General features: G+C 41.4%; 1 protein-coding gene across 5 annotated transcripts in view; it reads left to right on the plus strand.

The window, feature by feature from the left end:
• The window catches only part of CACNA2D1 (calcium voltage-gated channel auxiliary subunit alpha2delta 1), a 936,653-nt gene that overhangs the window by 704,059 nt on the left and 210,861 nt on the right, over window positions 1-21,733 (plus strand). The window lies entirely within an intron of this gene.

Here is a 21,733-nt window from a genome sequence, read left to right on the forward strand (position 1 = left end):
GCTGGTTGATGTTTTGACCTCTGGATATGCAAGTTATGAAAAAATAGTTTTTGAACTATTTGTTATGAAGGATATAGTTTTAATTGTTGTCAGATAAATATATTTAAAATAAAGATTTTCATGCTATATACTTGTCTGGTTCCATTATAAAATGGCTGTTTAATAATATTTAAATAAAGGGATGATGCCTTTTGTGGTGAGATATTATTGATAACACTCCACTCCTACACATATTTCTATATTTTCACTTCTGAACTGTAATTTTCCAGGGTTGGCTCTCTTTAGTTGCTATGAGCCAACACAGGTTGGCTGAAACATCTCTTCCTGCAGGCACTGATAATTAGATTAAGATAAGGCTCATTCATCTCCAACTGATCAACAGAGGTAAGAAAAATATCACACAGAAGCTATTTTACATCAAAATAATGCTCACACTTGGGTTGTATTGACTGCATACAAACAAAACTATCGATAGCAGATTTTTCTCATATCCTATTCTCAACTAAAGCTGTGATAAAAAAAGAACTGAACCAAATTGAAAACAATTATAAAAGCGGAACCTGTTTTGAGTAATTGAATACTGGAAATACTAATGCATAGAATGTTAGAGCTACTTCACTATTACAAACATGAGTTTTGGTGGAATGTGAGGGTCTAAATTATGTGTGATTCTGTAGTTTTGCAAGCAGAGTTGCAAAATATACTATTTATTGTAACTATTAACCCTAGACACTTTTTTTTTGTGTCTTGCATAAAAGACTTAACTCAGCGCAGTTTTCAGAGGGTCTATCTTTATAAATGTCCCGTAGTGTTCTCACCGCCTAGGTTAAACTTTTTGATGGCTTGCTCAATGGTCCTATTAATGTTCACTTGTTATCAGCAGGTATACTAAAAAAAAGGGAGTGGCTGACATTAAAGCAAAACCCCTAGCCTTCCCCTGTTATGCAAAATAAAATTTCCTTCTGTGATTTTCAATCTATACTATACCGAACAATTATGTAGAGATGTATAACTTCACTTGTAAGGTTTCAATATCTGAAAAGTTTTTTTGTGTTTCCACCTTTTAATGCTGAGCCCCTTTTTTATTGTAGTTAAAGAGTAACTTCACTTTTGTTGTGAAAAAAATAAAAATAAAATGTGCACCTTTTGTTGCTGTAAAGAAGTAGCTCTTTGTTTCACCAAACTCATTGCATGCTCATTCTGAGTGGGAGTGACTGGTTCATTATTAATCAGTTGATGTACCTTCTAATAAGGAAAGCTCATTTGGACATAACTGTAAGGGTTTGGAAGTGTTTGCTCTTTATAGATGCAACAATTTTTTTTTCCCTAACTGGCTTATGCTAAGATGTTCAGAACATTAAAATATAACTGTTTTCTTTCATTTCTCTCACTGAAATAATGAACTCAACATATTAAAAATTATAATATTATGCCACATTTACACAAGTGACCTAAAGTGCACCTTTACTTTCAGAGCAGATAGAAAACTGTATATAATACAGTATCTGAAGCACTCTGCTGTTCACTCTTAAAATGAAATCTAAATAAATCCAGCAGCTACAGTTCATAAAGTACATAAAACATGTAACAGCAAATCAAAAAACAAAATCTTCAGTGCTTCTACCACCATACACCCTATATGTTAAACATTAAAGTGCAATGTTCTGTTCTTGGACCTCTCCTATTCTCAATCTACACCTCCTCCCTGGGTCAGCTCTTAGCCTCCTATGGCTTTTACTATAATTTCTACGCTGATGACACCCAAATCTATCTCTTTACCCCTCAGCTCACAACATAAGTCTCCTCACACATCACTAATTTACTGACCAACATATCAGTCTGGAAGTCATACCGTTTCCTCAAACTCAATCTATCCAAAACTGAGCTCAACTGTCAAAACTCAACTGTCAAAACTGTCTGCAAGAAATATTTTTTGTGAGATTCTCCAAAAGGGTTAACTACTTCTAAAGGGATGCAGACACTGCAGTTTTTCTCATTACAACACTGGGGGTTTATTTACTAAAGGCAAATCTACTGTGCACTACAAGTGCACTTGAAAGTGCACTTGGAAGTTGTAGTCACTGTAGATCTGAGGGGGACATGCAAGGAAAATATAAAACAGCATTTTTGCTTGCACATGATTGGATGATAGAAATCAGCAAAGCTTCCCCTCATTTTAGATCTTCTCCTAGATCTACAGTGACTGCACTTCAAAGCACTTGTAGTGCACAGTGGATTTGCCTTTAGTAAATCAACCCCTAAGAGTGTATCAACTGAATAATAATAAAAAGTCACTCCCATTCAGATCCACTCTGCACACAATAAACAGCTATTTCTTCGGAGCAGAAACAAGTAGGAATCTGCAACAAAGTTTGTTAAAATCCCTAAAAATGTACATAGATTATTCAGAGGGAATTGTTTTTTTCTCAACAAAAATGGAGTTACTCTATAGAGACAAAAGGGTCTGATACATACAGTATCCCTGTCTTCTGCAGTCTAATTTACTAATGCTAGTTTAGCACAGGCAAATAGCTTAGGGCCCTTTCACATGGGAAAGATTCTGTTCAGATCAACAGGGGATCAGCTGCTGATCAGAGCAGAGCCGGTGGATGACACATCTGTGTCCACCCAGTTTCTTCATAGCAGACACAGAGCCCATGGACTCTGGGTCTGTTTACACCCAACTACCCGTTGAACCCCTCCACCTAAATGGAAGAGGATGGATCCCCTCACTTTTTTTAGTGGACCAGATCAGACCTGGTGGTAGGCCGGTGTAAATGTACACAAGTTTGTTTACACTTGTCTATCCATAGGAATGCATTTACCTTCCGATCAGGTTCACCTGAAAAACTGTCAGGTTGACCCGATAGGAATCGTCCACGTGAAATGGGTCTTAGAGGCTCACAGGACTAGAAGAGGCCTTAAACATGACTCTTCCAAAATTAACCAAAGAACTTCATTATTGAAAATAGCATTTTCCCCTACACTTCAATATTCCATTGAGCAGACATGATACACTGTTGTCACTATCAGGAAACCAGCACAGAGCAATAATGCATGACTGATGCTGGATTGTGTGCATGTAGACAGAAAATGGCTCAAAGAGGCTGGAGGAGATCAACAATATTTAGATATAAATAAGAAAAAGGTGATTACACTATTTTTTTTTTTTTTTTACTAAAACCTCAAACTTGGCAACTGTTTATGATACACAGTGCTTTGGAAAACTAAATGCCATTCAGTTTGGGTTTATATCCATTATAAGCGTCAAATGTTCCTTACAAACAGTACTTAGCATGCTGGGAGGTGTTGGTTTTGGTGCTTTAGGTCCTTCTTAACTTTACATACATATAGGATAGCCTAGCGAATGCAGAAAGTTTTTGAGTAATTAAGCTTTGTATTTTGTTTGTGATATAATTCCTAACACAGTTCATGGTAGAAGGACACCTAAATATCAGACATATATACCAAGTGTATATTTGCCTGCAGCCATAGCTTCATTGATTATTTTGACTAGAAAATATCCACTTACGAAGAATATTGTAAAAGGTTGTACGGAATAGGCAGCAGACAGAACCACTATATACTTATGCATCACATCAACTCCTAGAACAGTTGCAATGTATTACTGAACATAGTTACAGAAAACTACAACAAATGGCTGCTCTGAAAACATCACCATATTCATTCCTGCTGGGTGAGTGAAGATGAACACAGTGGGGACTACATGACCATATGCTCAAGAAATGATCCAGGATTAGTAAATTAATTGTGATTCTATTTTAGATACCATCCTACATAACTTTTCTATCCAGATGTCTCAAAGCAATACGCTTCTCAACTGACTAAGAGCCTTAGGTTTATGTGTATAATTCGGTGTGATTTAATTAACTGTATTTTATTATAATACAGGATTTATATGGCGCCAACAGTTTGTGCAGCGCTTTACAATGTTAGGGCAAACAGTACAGTTACAATACAATTCAATACAGGAGGAATCATATATAAGCTAATCAAAACATTTTGTTGTCTGCAATACATAAACCTAGTATGTGACCATGTTAAATAAGTAAGTGTATCTAAACAAAAATAAAATACAGTAAAACCTTGGATTGTGAGCATAATTCGTTCCAGAAACATGCTTGTAATCTAAAGCACTTGTATATCAAAGCAAATTTCCCCACAAGAAATAATGGAAACTCAAATGATTTGTTCCACAACCATTTATTCATAAGTCCTTCAGTTTAACCACTTGCCGCTCCCAAATTTAGCAATATGACGGTGACAAAGTGGTTTAGTTATCCTCATCGGACATCATATGATGTGATCAGGATAACAAGTCATGGCACGCCCACAGGGGTGCGCAGCGCGGCGATCGGAGGTGCTGTGTTTCAGTCTGACACACTGCAACTCCCATTGTGGTATGGAGCCTCTGACAGAGGCTTCTTACCATGTGATCAGCTGTGACCAATCACAGCTGATCATTGCGTGAACCAGGAAGTGCCGGTAAACGCCTTTCCTCGGTTCATGCTGACAGGGAGAGCCGATCAGCGGCTCTCCCTGTCCGAGGTGTGGTCTGCGCTGATAATCAGCACATTGATTAGCAGTGCAGCTCCCATAAGATGTGCCCATCAGCTGCCAATAAGTGCCCATCACCTGCCAGCATGTGCCCCAGAAAGAACGTCTTCCAGTGCCCATAAAAGTGTCAATCAGTGCGCACAACAGTGCCAATCAGTGCCCATAAAAGTGACAATCAGTACCCCACTAGTAATGCCTGTAAGTGCACTCATTTATGCCTGTTAGAAGCTCCTCAGTGCTGCCTATCCAGTGCCACCTATCTGTGCCCATCAGTGCTGCCTACCAGTGCCCATCAGTGCTGCCTATCGGTGCCATCAGTGCTGCCTATCATGCCATCAGTGCCCCCTATCAGTGCCCACCAGGGTTTTTTTTTTAATTGTTGGTCTTTTTTTGTCCTGGGCAGGAAGGGGGGAAGTGCCTGGTATTGAAGTAGTTAAAGTCCATATAAAAAGATTATAGCAATATATAGGTTGTGTAACCATGAACTGTCCATCCACAAATGGCAGCCTCCACAAGGGGATTAGAAGCAAACTCCAGCAGGGGCTAGGGAATATAAAAGAGAAGAGAGGCGCCTTTAAGTGTAGCAATATGGTTATATTTAATGAAGGTACAACATTTAGCAACTCACATGGTTGATGATTAAAAGAGGCCCATTTAAGTATGCAGGCATCCGGGGGGAAGCTGTCCACATAGATTGCCCTCCGCACCGCCGGCTCTCACCGCTGTCAGTCTGCAATAGTGACCAGGAAGACTGCCCTGCAGTAGAGCGTATGAACCGCTGGTGGAGTGCAGCGTGGAAGGGGCGACGTTGATGGTGGTTAGGAGGATGGTCTATGTGGATAGCTTTACCCCGGATGCCTGCATACTTAGATGTGCCTGTTTTAATCATCAACCATATGAGTTGCTAAATGTTGTACCTTCATTAAATGTAACCATATTCCGACACTTAGAGGCGCCTCTCTTCTCTTTTATACTTAGTTGTGACATGACGCTACTTGTATATCAAGTCAAAATGTATTAAAAAATGTTGCTTGTCTTTCAAAACATTCTCAAACCAAGTTACTCTCAAACCAAGGTTTTACTGTAATATGTTCACCATTTGAAGGCTAAGTTAAAGGGGCTGTGAACCCTCGTGATTTGGCACCTTAATGCATCACATGCATTAAGGTGAAAAAACACCTGGCAGTCATCAGCTCCCCAGCCCCCGTTTTACTTACCTGAGCCCCTTCATCTCCTTGGCGGGGATGCGCTGTCCCTCTTTCCACGGGGTCCCGGCTCTTGATCGGATAGACTGATAGCAGTGCAGCCATTGGCTCCCGTTGCTGTCAATCAAATCCAATGACGTGGGAGCCAGGGGCGGGGCTGATTCCTGCATTCGTGTCTTCGGACATAACTGCTGGACTCGGGAGCGCACCCGCAAGGTAACCCCCTCTGGAGAGAGCTTCTCCTAGGGGGTTATCTGATGCAGAGAGGAGCAGCGAGAGCCACAGGGGGACCCCAGAAGACGAGGTTTGGGGCCACTCTGTGCAAAACGAGCTGCGCAGTGGAGGTAAGTATGACATGTTTGTTATTTTTAAAAAATAAAAAAATGATCCTTTACAATCACTTTAACATTAGCATATTCTGTGAACATTCAGAGTGTGGCTAGGAAGCAATTCAGAGGCATTCAGGGAGTGATTCTCCCGAATACAAGCTTTGTTTTGTTTCTATTTTGATTTATAGTGTGGCCAATGTGCTGAAGGAAACCATGCAAACCATGAATTTGGCTTGTGGTTGTGGCGCACCCTTCTACGACTGTATTTTACACTTTAGGTGAGCAGCTAGAGGACAGTAGTTCAGTGTACCAGCCATTTATGTTTGCTACCCCCCACACATACACACCCCTGTCACTTACATGGAAAAAGCTTAAAAGGCTTAAGCCCCCGTTCACACCTATGCGAATTAGATGCGGCTTACACCGCATCCAATTTGCAGGACATTTTTAAATACATTCATTTGAATGTATCTGGTTCACATATGTGCGTTGCATTCGCACTGCGCATTGCACAAAAAACTGTGCATTTTTTGGGCATTGCGGTGCGAATTACAAGCCCATTACCTCCTATGGGAACGTATCTGATTCGCAGATGCATTGCGTTCTGAACAAGGATTTTCTCCTTCTCCTCACTACACCTCCCCCTCTTCCTCCCTCCCTCCCCCTCTCCCTGCTCACTGATCCGCAGCTACAATGCAGAGAAGCCTTTGAACAACTGATTTTTATCTTCCCTGTGAAACCTGAGCTTCAATTCGCACCGCACATGTGTGAACCCAGACTGAAAGATTCCCTTTACCCCCCTCCCTATCACCCTCTATAACTAATTAGCACCTCCTCCTCGGGCTTCTTTCTACTGCGGGAGTAAAACTGTAGTTTTGGGCTGCCCGCATCCCTACACTCACATCCCATAGATTTGAATAGGCTGTATCTATACTACAGGAGCATGTCTACTCAAGTCAGTGGGACTGCCTGCAGGCAGAAAACCCAGCACTAGATTTTAATACACAGGTTAGTGTATTGAGTGGCATAGAGTGGTAGACTAAGTAGGGGATCTGGAAGGAGTTTTTTTTAGAAAGGTAAACCAAATATAGTTTTGCCTTGTTGCTGTAAGGTTTCTAAAATATTTAAATATACAGTATTACCAGTTTTTCAACTAAATGATACCTAGGGATTCTACTAGTAAGTAGGGATGGGCGAACGGTTCGGCCTGAGCATAAGTTCGGGCCGAACTTTGGTTGTTCGGATTTTCTGAACAAAATTCGGTGTTTGGGGAAAATTCAAAACACTGTTGAAGTCTATGGGACACTAACATGAAAAATCATCATTTTAAAGGCTTATATGCAAGTTATTGTCATAAAAAGTGTTTGGGGACCAGGGTCCTGCCCCAGGGGACAAGTATCAATGCCAAATTTTTTTTATAAACGGCAGTTTTTTCGGGAGCAGTGATTTTTTTAATGCTTAAAGTGAAACAATAAAAATGAAATATTCCCTTAAATATCGTGTCTGTGGGTTGTCTATAGTATTCCTGTAAAGTGGCGCATTTTTCCTGTGTTTAAAACAGTACCGCAGCAAAATGACATTTCTAAAGGAAAAATTGTCATTCAAAACTGCTTGCGGCTGTAATGAATTGTCGGGTCTCGGCAATATAGAAAAAACGCATTGAAAAAAAGAGCATGGGATCCCCCCAGTCAATTACCAGGCCCTTTGGGTCTGGTATGAATAGTAAGGGGAACCCCAAACCAAAATAAAAAAAAAAAATTGCGTGGGGGGTCCCCCTAAAATCCATACCAGGCCCTTTGAATGAATGAATGACTTGTATAGCGCTACCTATGCGAACTGAATCACCTCAGGGCGCTTTTGCCACTGGTGTCTATCTGCGGTATATCGCGGTCCTTTGCCCCATGGGGTCCCAACATACAAACACATACCCATATTTGGCCAATTTTTTCGACAGGATCTAATTAACCTACCAGCATGTCTTTGGAGTGTGGGAGGAAACCCACGCAGGCACAGAGAGAACATGCAAACTCCAGGCAGATGGTGTCGTGGTCGGGATTTGAACAAGCGACCCTATTGCTGCTAGGTAAAAGTGCTATTCACTACACCACTGTGCTGGTTCTGATATGTGCTGGTTCTGATGTGGAAATTAAGGGGAACCCTGTGCCAAATTTTTTTTTTAAATGGCGTAGGGGTCCCCCCAAAATCCATACCAGACCCTTATCTGAGCATGCAACCTGGCAGGCTGCAGGAAAAGAGGGGGAATGAGAGAGCGCCCCCCTCCTGAACCATACCAGGCCACATGCCCTCAACATGGGGAGGGTGCTTTGGGGTAGCCCCCCAAAGCACCTTGTCCCCATGTTGATGGGGACAAGGGCCTCATCCCCACAACCCTTGCCCGGTAGTTGTGGGGGTCTGTGGGCAGGGGGCTTATCAGAATCTGGAAGCCCCCTTTAACAAGGCGACCCCCAGATCCCACCCCCGTGTGAAAAGGTTATCGGGTACATTGTACCCGTACCATTTCACAAAAAGAGTGTCAAAATGTAAAAAAAAACAAGACACAGCTTGGGACAAGTCCTTAATTAAAAAATAACCGGGTGGCCCCGCCTCCTCTGATGCCCCAGGAAAGCCATGGGGAAGTCCTCATGCCTCTGAGAGGGGCGGGGTCACCCGGGTACCACCGTGTGGCCCCGCCTTCAGTTATATAAGAACTGTCACCTGCGAGGACGCATCAGATGGTGGGAGCCCCCCATTGAGGCGGATCGGTGGCGTTTTTTTTTTTTTGGTCCGTTGATAGAAGAAGATGAATGGACTTCGTGGGACTTTTTTATTTTTTAATAAAGGACTTGTCCCAAGCTGTGTCTTGTTTTTTTTTTAAATTTTGACACTTTTTTGTGAAATGGTACCAGTACAATGTACCCGTTACCATTTCACACAGGGGGGGCCGGGATCTGGGGGTCCCCTTGTTAAAGGGGGCTTCCAGATTCCGATAAGCCTCCCGCCTGCAAACTCCCACAACCACTACCCCAAAGCACCCTCCCCATGTTGAGGGCATGTGGCCTGGTACGGTTCAGGAGGGGGGCGCTCTCTCATTCCCCCTCTTTTCCTGCAGCCTGCCCGGTTGCATGCTCGGATAAGGGTCTGGTATGGATTTTGGGGGAGAACCCTATGCCATTTTTTAAAAATTTTGGCACAGGGTTCCCCTTAAAATCTATACCAGACTTGAAGCGTCTGGTATGGATTTTGGGGGGACCCCTATGCCACTTTTTAAAAAATTTGGCACAGGGTTCCCCTTAATTTCCATATCAGCCCCAAAGGGCCTGGTATGGATTTTAGGGGGACCCCCACACAATTTTTTTTTGGTTTGGGGCTCCCCTTAATATTCATATCAGACCCAAAGGACCTGGTAATGGACTGGGGGGCATTCCATGCTCTTTTTTTCAATGAGTTTTATCTATATTGCCGAGATCCGACAATTCATTACAGCTGCAGCAGTTTTAAATGACAATTTTTCCTTTAGAAATGTCATTTTGCTGTGGTACTGTTCTAAACACGGGAAAACTGCGCTACTTTACAGGCATACTATGGACACCCCCCAGGCACGATATTTAAAGGAATATTTCATTTTTTATTGTTTCACTTTAAACTTTTTATGACAATAACTTGCATATAGGCCTTTAAAATGAGCACTCAGGTTGAACTGGATGGACTGGTGTCGTTATTCAACCTTAGTAACTATGTAACTATGTAACTTTAACGGTGTTCGTGTGTTCTGCCATATTTTTTGCCTGTTCGGTATGTTCTGGTGCGAACCGAACAGGGGGGTGTTTGGCCCATCCCTACTAGTAAGGTACTGTATATTCAAAGGCATCTCCTAGGGTGACAACACTTTTATTTTCTGCATTGTCAACCCTTTCCTGCAAATTCCAGAGCTGGCCTACAGGCAGCTGTGTCAATGAACCGTGTACTGATTTGTTTTCCATAGTCACTGCTGTAAAACTATGACTTTCAGCAACAGCTGGAGCACACACAGCCACACAAAGATCCATAAAATAATTTATAGAATGAGAACCCATATTACTTACAGTGTTCTACAAAATAAAATATTCTTTCTTGAGAGTTTAGTTTTATGTTAACTAGGTTGAAAAAAGATGTACTTTGTCCATGAACTTTAGCCTCTTATGAACTCTTTTTTTCCAAAGGAAGACAAACCAAAACCCTCAGGCAACTGTGGCTAATTCTGCCTCACACGGGGATGAAAAGATCTTACTGACCACACAATAGCATTTGTTTCCCCAAATTAAACTGTTTCCATGTTACCCTTCATCAGTTATAAATATGAGTCACATTAGTTATAAGAAAAGCTTCAAATGTCTTTTTTTTATATTGTTGATTTTGCGTTACTAGATCCTAGAGTGGAAATAAAGATAAAACATGGCAATTCTTACTTTTGAATAACAGTATATGTACATGTTTATTGAATCACCTCAAAGGCTCAGTTCACACTGCTGCGATGCGAGAACCTGTGCAAATCCAGTAAGGGTTCCCGCAACGCATACAAATCGCAGGCAGTTCACACTGCCCTATGCGAACCGCTGTGGGTGTCAATACAAAGTTACCAACTTCCATACCGGGCCTTTTCTGGAACTTTTTGTTTATAAGTTTAAATTAGTATTCTTTGCTAGAAAACTACTCAGAACTCAAAAGATCATTGCAACTTTTTATGTGACACGGTATTTGCGCAACAATTTTTCAAACGCTTCTTTTGGGGGAAAAAAATCATGAATTAAACAAGACAGTAAAGTTAGCCCAATTTTTTTGTATAATGTGAAAGATGATTTTACACCGAGTAAAAAGATACCTAACATATCATGCTTTAAAATTGTGCAATGGCGCCAAACTTTGGTACTTAAAAATCTCCATAGGTGATGCTTTAACATGTTTTACAGGTTACCAGTTTAGAGTTACAGAGGAGGTCTTGGGCTAGAATTGTTGCTCTCGCTCTAATGCCCTGTACACACGATAGGATTTTCCGACAACAAAATCCATGTTTGTTTTCTGACGGATGTTGGCTCAAACTTGTCTTGCATACACACAGTCACACAAATCTTGTTGGAAATTCCGAACGTCAAGAATGCAGTGACGTACAATACATATGACGAGCCAAGAAAAATGAAGTTCAATAGCCAGTGCGGCTCTTCTGCTTGATTCCGAGCATGCGTGGAACTTTGTGTGTCGGAATTGTGTACACACGATCGGAATTTCTGAGAACGGATTTTGTTGTTGGAAAATTTGAGATCCAGATCTCAAATTTTGTGTGTCAGAAAATCCAATGGAAAATGTCCAATGGAGCCTACACACGGTCAGAATTTCCGACAACAAGCTCCCATCGAACATTTTCTGTTTGAAAATCCTTTCGTGTGTACAGGGCATTACACACGCAGCAAAACCTCACATGTGTGATTTGAACGCCGTTTACATATGCGGGCGCAACTTATGTATGCTTTTGTTTCTGTGTGTGAGCACACGGGGACAGGGGCGCGTGAGAGCCAAATACATAGCATTTCAGAGAATTAATTGGTATGTAGCAAAACCACTGTATCAAAAGAGTATATTTTGCGCTAACCATATGTAAAAAAACAACAAAACGGTGCAGCTGCTCGTGTTAGTCAAAAATACAAAAAGGACCTAAACAAAGTAACAAAAAAAATACAAGCACGCCACCAATAACTATGTATCTGAATACAATGTATACAACTACATTTCCGTGATTCACCACTATTCTTGCGAAGAAATGTTTTTAAAAAATAGATACATTTTTCAAACTAGCTGAAATATCTTGTTTATGCAAAGTGTTTATATGTCATAAATAAGGAGCAACTAATTTACTCCATTTACTTTTACTTATACCAGTGGGTTAAACTAATAACTATTCAAATGGTGAAATATAAGTAAAAAGTTACCAAGTGCCTATTAAAACTGGTGCTTATGTGAAAAAAATCAATTGTATAGATCTATGCGTTCATAATCTTTCAACACACCAATTAAATTACTTGTTCCTCTTTAAAAAAATAGCAGAAATAAACACCCTTGTGATGTGTCATAAAAGATAAAATCCATTCGAGGATATCTTGTATTGTAGATCAATCATGAATCTTCTGCTTTGGAACAAACAAATAAATGATCTTCCCGCTATAGGTAAAGTAGAAATGCTCGCTTACCGAATCTGTAGGATCTCAAATTATAGAGATCTTAAAGGCTTGTTGCATTCGCCTGCCGGCATCTGTGATCTCCACCTGGGTAGTAATCCAGAAAGTTTTTCCTGTTTTTCTTCAATGGAATAACCAAAAGACACTTTCTTTGGGTTCAGGTGTTAAACTTCCACAGCGAATCTGTAGGATCTCAAATTATAGAGATCTTAAAGGCTTGTTGCATTTGCCTGCCGGCATCTGTGATCTCCACCTGGGTAGTAATCCAGAAAGTTTTTCCTGTTTTTCTTCAATGGAATAACCAAAAGATACTTTCTTTGGGTTCAGGTGTTAAGTTTAACCATTGTCCTGAAAGTTGGCAACCTCTGAAGCATAGAGTGTCTGCTGAGGGAAGCATAGAAGCCAACCTGAAGGGAGTGTAATACCATCTAGAGATCACTTTCAAACTGGCCTATGTGCGGGATGTATTTAAAATGCCCTTAAAGGATTTGAAGCAGGCTGTCTGCCAGGTCTCCAGGTCTCAGCTGAATCGGAGGTCCGAGTCCCAGGCAGTCTTGAAGGGGGATTTGGAGACCGGAAGCACCAGCGACGTGTAAATGATTGAGATCCCTCCCCTCAGTTCCATGCCCTGTCCACACCAGAGTTTATACGCAGTGAATCTAGGCGGAAGTAGTTTTTCCGACCAGATTGAGTGCAAAAAGTGTGAAATTTGTCTGAATCTGAAGCGTTCTGCGGTGAGTAATTCCAACTTATTGACACAATGATTGAGAGAGAGAGGGCCTGAAGAAGTGTAGAAATGTCCGATTCAGTACAGTCCTTTGTCCAACCACCATTTAAATGCTAATATGTTCATGCCTGAGGGGAAGTCAGGGTTATTAAATAAATGGTACAGCGGTTTGCTCGCTGAGGTCAGGGCCGTTGACGAGTGTAAAGATTCCCATAGGGCTAGAGCGTACAAAAAAATTCTGTTTAGGAGGCTACTAAGCCAATTCAAATCACCCTTAAGTGTCAACCTTAATATCTGTTCAAACTATCCCTTCTCTTCTGTGCCCCCCTTCCTCCCTAAGTGCTCTATCCCTTCCCATTTCCCCACCTCTTATCCCTTCCCCGTATTCAACCCCAGGTGAAATGTAAAAAAAAAAAACTAATAAGGGAGAAGAGGAGAAAAAAAAAAATATATTATCCCCCTCCCCGGGACACCCACGATCGAACCCAGAGACCACACTGCTCTTTACAGCATTGTTCTATCTAATCTCTTTCAAGCAGCGCACCCATCCTGCCCATGTTTCAATGTTTTTATCTTTCTTGTCTTTTGCTGCATGCACCCATCTTTCAGCCTCCATTATTAAGTTAACCTCTTTCTTCCAGTCCGCCAAGGTTGGACTTCTAGTTTGCTTCCATAGCCTAGGTATTAATGATTTGGCAGCATTTAGTAAGTGTGGAAAAACACTATTCTTATAAGCTCTAACAGACATTGAAGTTCCATGAAACAAAAAGTTCCACGGCATCACCTCTATTGGTCCGGGGGATAACCTTTCAACCCAAGAAGCGATTGCTTCCCAGAAAACCTTAATCTTGGGGAAAGACCACCATAGGTGGAGAAAGGTGCCTTCTGTCCGCACCCTCTCCAACATCTGGCGTCTCGTCGGGAACCTCTTTGCTATCTTAACTGGGGTCCAATACCACCTAGTCAAAAATTTATATGACATTTCTTGAATCTGAGAGCTTATAGATGTAGAGTGCGTCAAATTAAATAGTTTCTTAATTTGTGCTGTGGTAAGATTATGACCTAGTTCTCCTTCCCATTCTCTAATAAAGTATGGAACTGTTCGATTTTGTGTCGCAAGAATCAGTCTATACATCTGTGACATGAAGTGTCTTTCAGTGGGTATATTTACACACATGGATTCAAAAGCAGTAAGAGAACTCACTGGTCTCATCCCGGGTTTCAGACCCTTGAAAAAGCACCCCAATTGATGGTATCTCCATTCCTCCATAGGTATCCTCCCCATTTTAGATGTCAAATCTCGCAGGGGGTTAATGTTCCATGAGGGGCAAATTTGCCACATGTCGTATCCCCATCCCTCCCCCAGGCTCCAAAAAATGCCACCTCCTCCCCTGGAGGAAACCATGGGTACCCCTCCAATGGGGTCAGAGGGGATATCCGAGGAGCATAGTCTCCCGATTGATTTAATTTATCCCAAATTAAGAGTGTGCTCTTTGTTAATGGTGACGTCCATTTTGAGAGACCCATGTCTGTACTCGGAATCCACGGGATTCTGGCCAGCTTCCTGCCTGCCATTATCTGCTCTATGTAGACCCATATTTTCTTTCCAGAGTCGTGGCACCAGTTCAGCATCCGCACTAAAGACATTGCTCTATAATATAAAGCTACATCTGGTAGTCCCATTCCTCCTTCCAATTTGCCTCTACGCAAAACATCATACACCAATCTGGAATGTTTATCACTCCATACAAATGCTATGAAGGCCCTATGTAAGGTTTTAAAAAACTTTGTGGGAGTGTAATTGGCACTGTGTGGAAAATATAAATTATTTTGGGTAGTACACTCATCTTTATGATGCTGACCCTTCCAAACCACGTTAATAACCGGCCCCTCCATTTCTGCAGGCCCCCCATTACCCCCTTCATTAAGGAACCATAGTTTAAATCATACAGTAGTTTAGGATCTGCTGTGATATGTATTCCCAAATATACCAAAGAGTTTTTGTTCCAAATAAAGGGATGAGAATTTTTCAAAATCATTTTCATCCCTAAGGGGACATGACTAGGTAACAGTACAGACTTTTCAAAATGTATTTTGAAGTTAGATAAGTCTCCGAGCTTAGGGACCTCTGCCATCAAAGCCGGTAGTGATTTCTGTGGTGATGAAAGATAGAATAATAAGTCGTCGGCATATGCCGAGACTTTATATTCAACTGATCCGACCCGTACCCCCTGAATTTCAATGTTTCCCCTCACTTTGCAAAGAAATGGTTCTAATATCATAGCGAACAACAGCGGGGATAATGGACACCCTTGTCTTGTGCCATTACGTATTTGGAAATAATCCGACAGTGTGCCATTTACTTTGACTCTCGCTCTCAGTGTCGCATATAATGCTGCAACTCAGCCCATCATGCGTTCCCCCAGACCCATCCCTCTTAGCACCTCCATCATGAATCCCCAGTTCACCCTGTCAAACGCCTTTACAGCATCCATTGACAATATCACTCTTGGGGCCTTGTCAGGGCCGTGTTGCATCCAATGAAGGGTGTGTAATGCCCGAATGGTATCATCTCTGGCCTCACGGCCCTTCATAAAGCCCGTCTGATCAGAGTGAACTAGTTTCACTATATGATCCTGTAACCGAAGAGCCAAAATTTTTGCTAAAACCTTAGTGTCTGAGTTTAACAAGGAGATGGGTCTGTAGTTTGCGCACTACTGAGTATCTTTCCCTGGTTTAAGAAGTATCATTATGTATGCCAACAAGGCCTCTGGAGGTAATGGATTGGAGGCATTAATTGAATTAAAATAGCTACATAACGGGCCTCCTAATCTGGTAATAAATTTCTTATAATATGAATTGGTGAGCCCATCTGGTCCTGGGCTTTTCCCTTTTGTCAGACTTGATATTACTTAGTTTAATTCATTAATAGAAATTGGTCTATCTAATTCCTCGATTACCGTGGGCAGCAGCGAGGACAGCGCTGAATTTTCTATATACTCTCGAATTTCTAATTTACGCTGTTCTCCTGTCGCATTCGGCGAAACAGTATGAATATTATATAAAGCCTTATAAAATTTGTGAAATTCTGCTGCAATGGCTTGAGATTCCACTATCTTTTTATTTTGGATTATTAGGCTATGCACATTCTTGCTGTTTTTTAAGCTGTCTAGCAAGTAGCCGACCACATTTATTGCCCTGCTCATAAAACCGATGCGCATAGTATCTATGCTTGTTTTTAGCTTTGGGGTCTAGGCATTGTGCTAAGTTATGTCTCAAGTCCTCCAATTGTTGGGAATCTGCTGTGTTCAAGTGTCTTTTATGTTTGATTTCTAATTAATTAATCTCTTTCTCTTTCTTTTTGTTTCTCTTTTTTTATCCGTGACCCGTGTTCTATCAGTTCCCCCCTAATCACTGATTTGTGGGCTTCCCAAACAGCCTGCTCTGAAACTTCTTCAGGCATATTTGTTTCAAAATATGGTTTTATCTTACAAGATAAAGCCTCCACCACTTTATTATCGTACAGTAAAGATTCATTCAACCGCCAAGTTCGTTCTAGGTGGCCTGCAGAAATTGGAAGGAAAGTCACGGTAATCGGAGCATGGTCTGAAATTGTTATTGGTTCTATAGTGAAATAACGGGTCCTTTCAAGATAGAACTGGTCCACCAAAAAAATATCTAGGCGAGAATAAGATATTGTTAAGTTTAAAGTATGATCTCAATCATGGCTACTCTGACTGGATCAGAGAGAAGGGATTAATTTAGTCTACGGTGTCTCTGTCCAGACTTTGGGGATGAAAGGCAAATGGTCATTATAACCAAAGAATGGTCAGACAATACAGTGTCTCTAATTTGGGAGTTACCAAAGGTAGACCAAAGGAGTTACCAAAGGAATCGCATGTGTGGTATTTTTTTTTATTGTTCCTCCAGGCTGGAAAGGCTGAGATCAAAACAAAAAGCACAATCTCTTTCTTTGGCATTCCTCAGCATTGTGTACTTCTGCCGGGTGTGACGTTATAACGTCGCGCCCAGGCCTCCGAAACTCAAAGAGATGACTGGGGACCATCTGGTCACTGGAACTCTCTATGATCAACATCTGGCGGCGGGCATATTCCTTCACTGGCTTGCTAATCGCATAGAAACACTAGAGGGCGGTGGGTCGTTCAGCCGCCTGCAAGAACGATCAAGTGGCTGAACTGCTGCTATGAATGTTCTTATGGTACACAGAATCGCCGGCCATAAAAGATGATATCTGAATGATGTAGCCGCAGGCATCATTCAGATATCCCTACTGAAAGTCAAAGACATCATATGATGTCTTTGAGCTGGAAGTGGTTATTGACACCCCCAGAGCGGTTCGCATATCACAGTGCGAACTGTCAGCACATGTGATCCGATTCTTGTGCGGACCAAAAAAGGGTCCTGCACGACTTTAGTTAGAATGCGATGCAAATTCAGCCATATAATCTGTATGGCTGAATCTTCATCGCACAGACATTGCATATGATTTGCACTGCAGTGCGGTGAAAATCACATGCGATGTCTGACATCACACCAATGTGAACTATGCCTAAGGTGTCTTTTTAAAAACTAGATAACGCTAAACCTTTTTACTGTAAAGAAGACATTTCATCCATTTTTTAAAATCAGAACTCCAGGAAACGTTTACAAGATAAAAATGAACAGTCCATTGAAAGATAACATAACAAAACAAGCTTCTGCTTCAATATTCCCTTTCACTACAGAGCTCTACCCCATAGTACTTTTTTGCCATTAGATGACTAATGGGCAAAATCATTCAGTCCACTTCCTCTGAGCCCACGTCTTCCTAGAAATGACTCCAACCTGTGCCTGGACAGTGAAAGGAAAATTTGCACATGGATGAGCCCATCTCTCTCTTACTATGCTCTCTCCTATGTCAGTACATGAACTGATTGGCTCCTTTTACTGCTTCTTCCACTCCCAATCCAGTCCTGCTGTACATGGAGAGCAGAAGGTTGATAACAGGTCACATTCTAGTACTTACACTGCTTGTATTCAAAAATACTTTATACTCATAATTCAACTTTATGAGTATAAAGTTGAATTAATTTGTGTCTTTTATATTTGTCTGGAGTTCAGCTTTTAACAGCCTGCCTGCAAATCCTTTATTATTGTGCAATGTCTTTCTTACTATGTAGTGGCCCAAAATTGTAGTCCATAATTAATATGTGGCTTAGGCCTGGTTCACACCTACGCAGGTTGCAAAACCACAACCTGCTGGTCCCTGGCCTTTTCCATAAAATGCACAGATGTGAACGTGGTCCATAGGAAACCATGTTGAATGGACTGTATTTGTGTTTCTGCAAAAGGCATAAAAAAATGCATAAGTGTGAACCAGGGCTTACAACTGTTTTATTGATTGCCTATGCTTTATTTGCATGAGTCTTTTTATTTACTCCAAACATGTATTTGCTTTTACAACTGCTGCTGACTAAATGTGAAATAATGAACACTGAATTGAGTAGCCCAAATGAGGGCCAGTGGGATCATCCAGAAATGGAAGCGGTTGCACTCAGACAGGGGTCCTATATAGGGCAAACCAGTAGTGAACCTGTGATTAATACCAGCCTCCCATCATATACCAAAGTTCACTTTTATTTGTAAAGCTCTCTGAACATGAGAGTTTGTAATGAACACAGGTTTGTTTCATAAGGAGCTTGATCTACTGATGTCAACACCTAAGTAGTTGGTGGATTTCACTTGTTCACTGTGGTGAAGCAGATGTGGAAAATAAGAAGCGCCTTGGATTCTGAACTGATTACCAATTAATATGATCCTAAGCCTGGTTCACACTGGACTGTTTTGACATGCGATTTGACATGTCAAACCACATGTCAAATCGGCGGCAATTGCCGTCAATGGCACAGTCCTAATCGGTGCGAAGCCGCATCTGCAGCGCTGCGCTGATTTCAAAAAGTAGTTTCTGTACTACTTTTTTGCAATTTCGGGCTGCGATTTACATTAACATCTGTGCAGAAACCTGCACAGATGTTTCTGAAATTGTAGCCGAAATCAGGACTGACACACGTGAGTGAAATCATGTGAGTTCAGCTGAACTTGCAGGGCTTAATTCCCGCAGCTCAGTGTGAACCTGGGCTAAAAGGAATCTTTTTCAAAGTCGGACCGACTTGTGTCAGGCAAGTTAAGATGGCTCTCATAGGGAACCATTTCTTTTATACCTGTCATGTGACATGTGTTCCCAATGTCGGAGCATTTATCCTACCAGTGTGAACCCAGCCTGACATGGGTTGAGACATACAGTAATGCCCTGTACACACGATCGGACATTGATCGGACATTCCGACAACAAAATCCATGGATTTTTTCCGACGGATGTTGGCTCAAACTTGTCTTGCATACACACGGTCACACAAAGTTGTCGGAAAATCTGATCGTTCTAAACGCGGTGACGTAAAACACGTACGTCGGGACTATAAACGGGGCAGTAGCCAATAGCTTTCGTCTCTTAATTTATTCTGAGCATGCATGGCACTTTGTGCGTCAGATTTGTGTACACACGATCGGAATTTCCGACAATGGATTTTGTTGTCGGAAAATTTTATAGCAAGCTCTCAAACTTTGTGTGTCGGAAAATCCGATGGAAAATGTGTGATGGAGCCCACACACGGTCGGAATTTCCGACAACAAGATCCTATCACACATTTTCCGTCGGAAAATCCGACCGTGTGTACAGGGCATAACACTGCAAGGGGTACTTGAGTAATTGGAGCATGAGACAGCAATCATTGTCAAGCTATTTGCTCTTTAAGGTAAATGGTTTGTACATTTCAAAATATGTAAAACTACTGTATGACAATATTATAGTTTTCCTCCTTTTATAAATATGTTGATAATACTCATTATAAATTTACCAGAAATTATCTGTAAAATGTTAAAAAATGAATGTGCTTTATATATATTTTCTTTCTTTTTTCATTCTCACATTTTTGATTGATTCAAATTTGAGCATGTTACAATATTTGACACAGGGTGGCAGTAGTGGGTCATGTGAATAACAGCTGCAAGCTATACATCAGCTATACATGCACACATGTTGGTTGTGTTAAATGTGCAGTGTCTTTAAAATATCTCCAGCACAGAAAGGAAAATAACATGCAAAATATATATTCAACTAGCTTCCATTACCTAGAAGCAGCTTTAGGATTTATTGTGATTTTGAATTGCAATGTTGTTAAATTGTTGCCAAATAATAGACAGTAGTCTATTGCTGTGTGAAATAAATGGAACAATATATTGTACTTAAATGTGAAGATACTGCAGTCTTATGCCCCGTACACACAAGCGTGTTGTCGGAAATTCCGACCGTGTGTGGGCTCCATCAGACATTTTCCATCGGATTTTCCGACACACAAAGTTGGAGAGCAAGAGATAAAATTTTCCGACAACAAAATCCGTTGTCGGAAATTCCGATCGTGTGTACACAAATCCGACGGACAAAGTGCCACGCATGCTCAGAATAAATAAAGAGATGAAAGCTATTGGCCACTGCCCCGTTTATAGTTCCGACGTACATGTTTTACGTCACCGCGTTTAAAACGATCGGATTTTCCAACAACTTTGTGTGACCGTGTGTATGCAAGACAAGTTTGAGCCAACATTTATTAAAGCTGTATTAAACACAAAACCAAAAATGTAATATATTGCTGCTTACCCATTATTAGATGTGGGGGCTTTGTTTGTTTTCTTTTTATGGTATTTTCCCCCTCTGTTTTACCTGGTGATCTGGCCTGTAACACACCTCCTGCATTAATGTCCCCACTCTGGATGAAGGAGCACACAGGCCCCTAAGGACAGCAGCATTGCCAGTCTACGGGAAGCTGATGTAAACTGAATATGTTTTTTTTCTATGCATAGACTGATTGGATGTCACCCATGTACAGGTAAAAGGGGCTTTAAATAGCCAATTGTAAATGTGTTTATTTTTTTATATATATTCATCTATAATTGTAAATTAGATGAAGGAAAGGCATTGATACATACTAGTAAGTGTGATAAAAATAGATAGCAATAATAAACAGTAATAAGAATTGCATTAAACACTGTGTTATTTGTGTAAGGCCTTGGGTACAGGGTCGGTGCAAGCAATAGGAAGCTTAAGCAGCCACACACATGAGGGTGCCGGGGGGGGGGGGGGAGTAAAATCCAAATTCTCCAGGACTTGAGCCCAGTATCTTAACATCAGAGCAAGTTCCAGAACTTGGCTCCAGCGGCTTGCCTGGCAGGGTGTGGGCACCAGTGACACCTGCCTCACACTAGCACAGTAGGCACAGAGTAGTAGCAGTAGTGCAGAGCAGACTGAAGCCCCTTCATCCTTCTTGGCTGTGCTGTTTTCCTATACAGTATACACAGACAGGCGGAGGAGAGGGAGGAGGATGGACATAGCTCTGTATGTCCCACGCTGATTTGGGGTCTGTACTGATTGCAATATACAACATTAAATTTGCAAGGAGGGGACACAGGGAAGGGGGTGAGGGAAGGGGGGTCAAGTTATCAAAGAAGAATAGGGAGGTGACACAAAGAAGGGGGGGTAAGAGGATACTGTATGTGCTAGGGGGCACTTTGGAAGGGGAGATGACTTGTGCTGGGGAGTAAGATTTGATATCCAGCCCCCCTTCTCTCCCCTCC

Source organism: Aquarana catesbeiana, linkage group LG03 (genome assembly GCF_042186555.1).
Source record: "Aquarana catesbeiana isolate 2022-GZ linkage group LG03, ASM4218655v1, whole genome shotgun sequence".
NCBI lineage: Eukaryota > Metazoa > Chordata > Amphibia > Anura > Ranidae > Aquarana > Aquarana catesbeiana.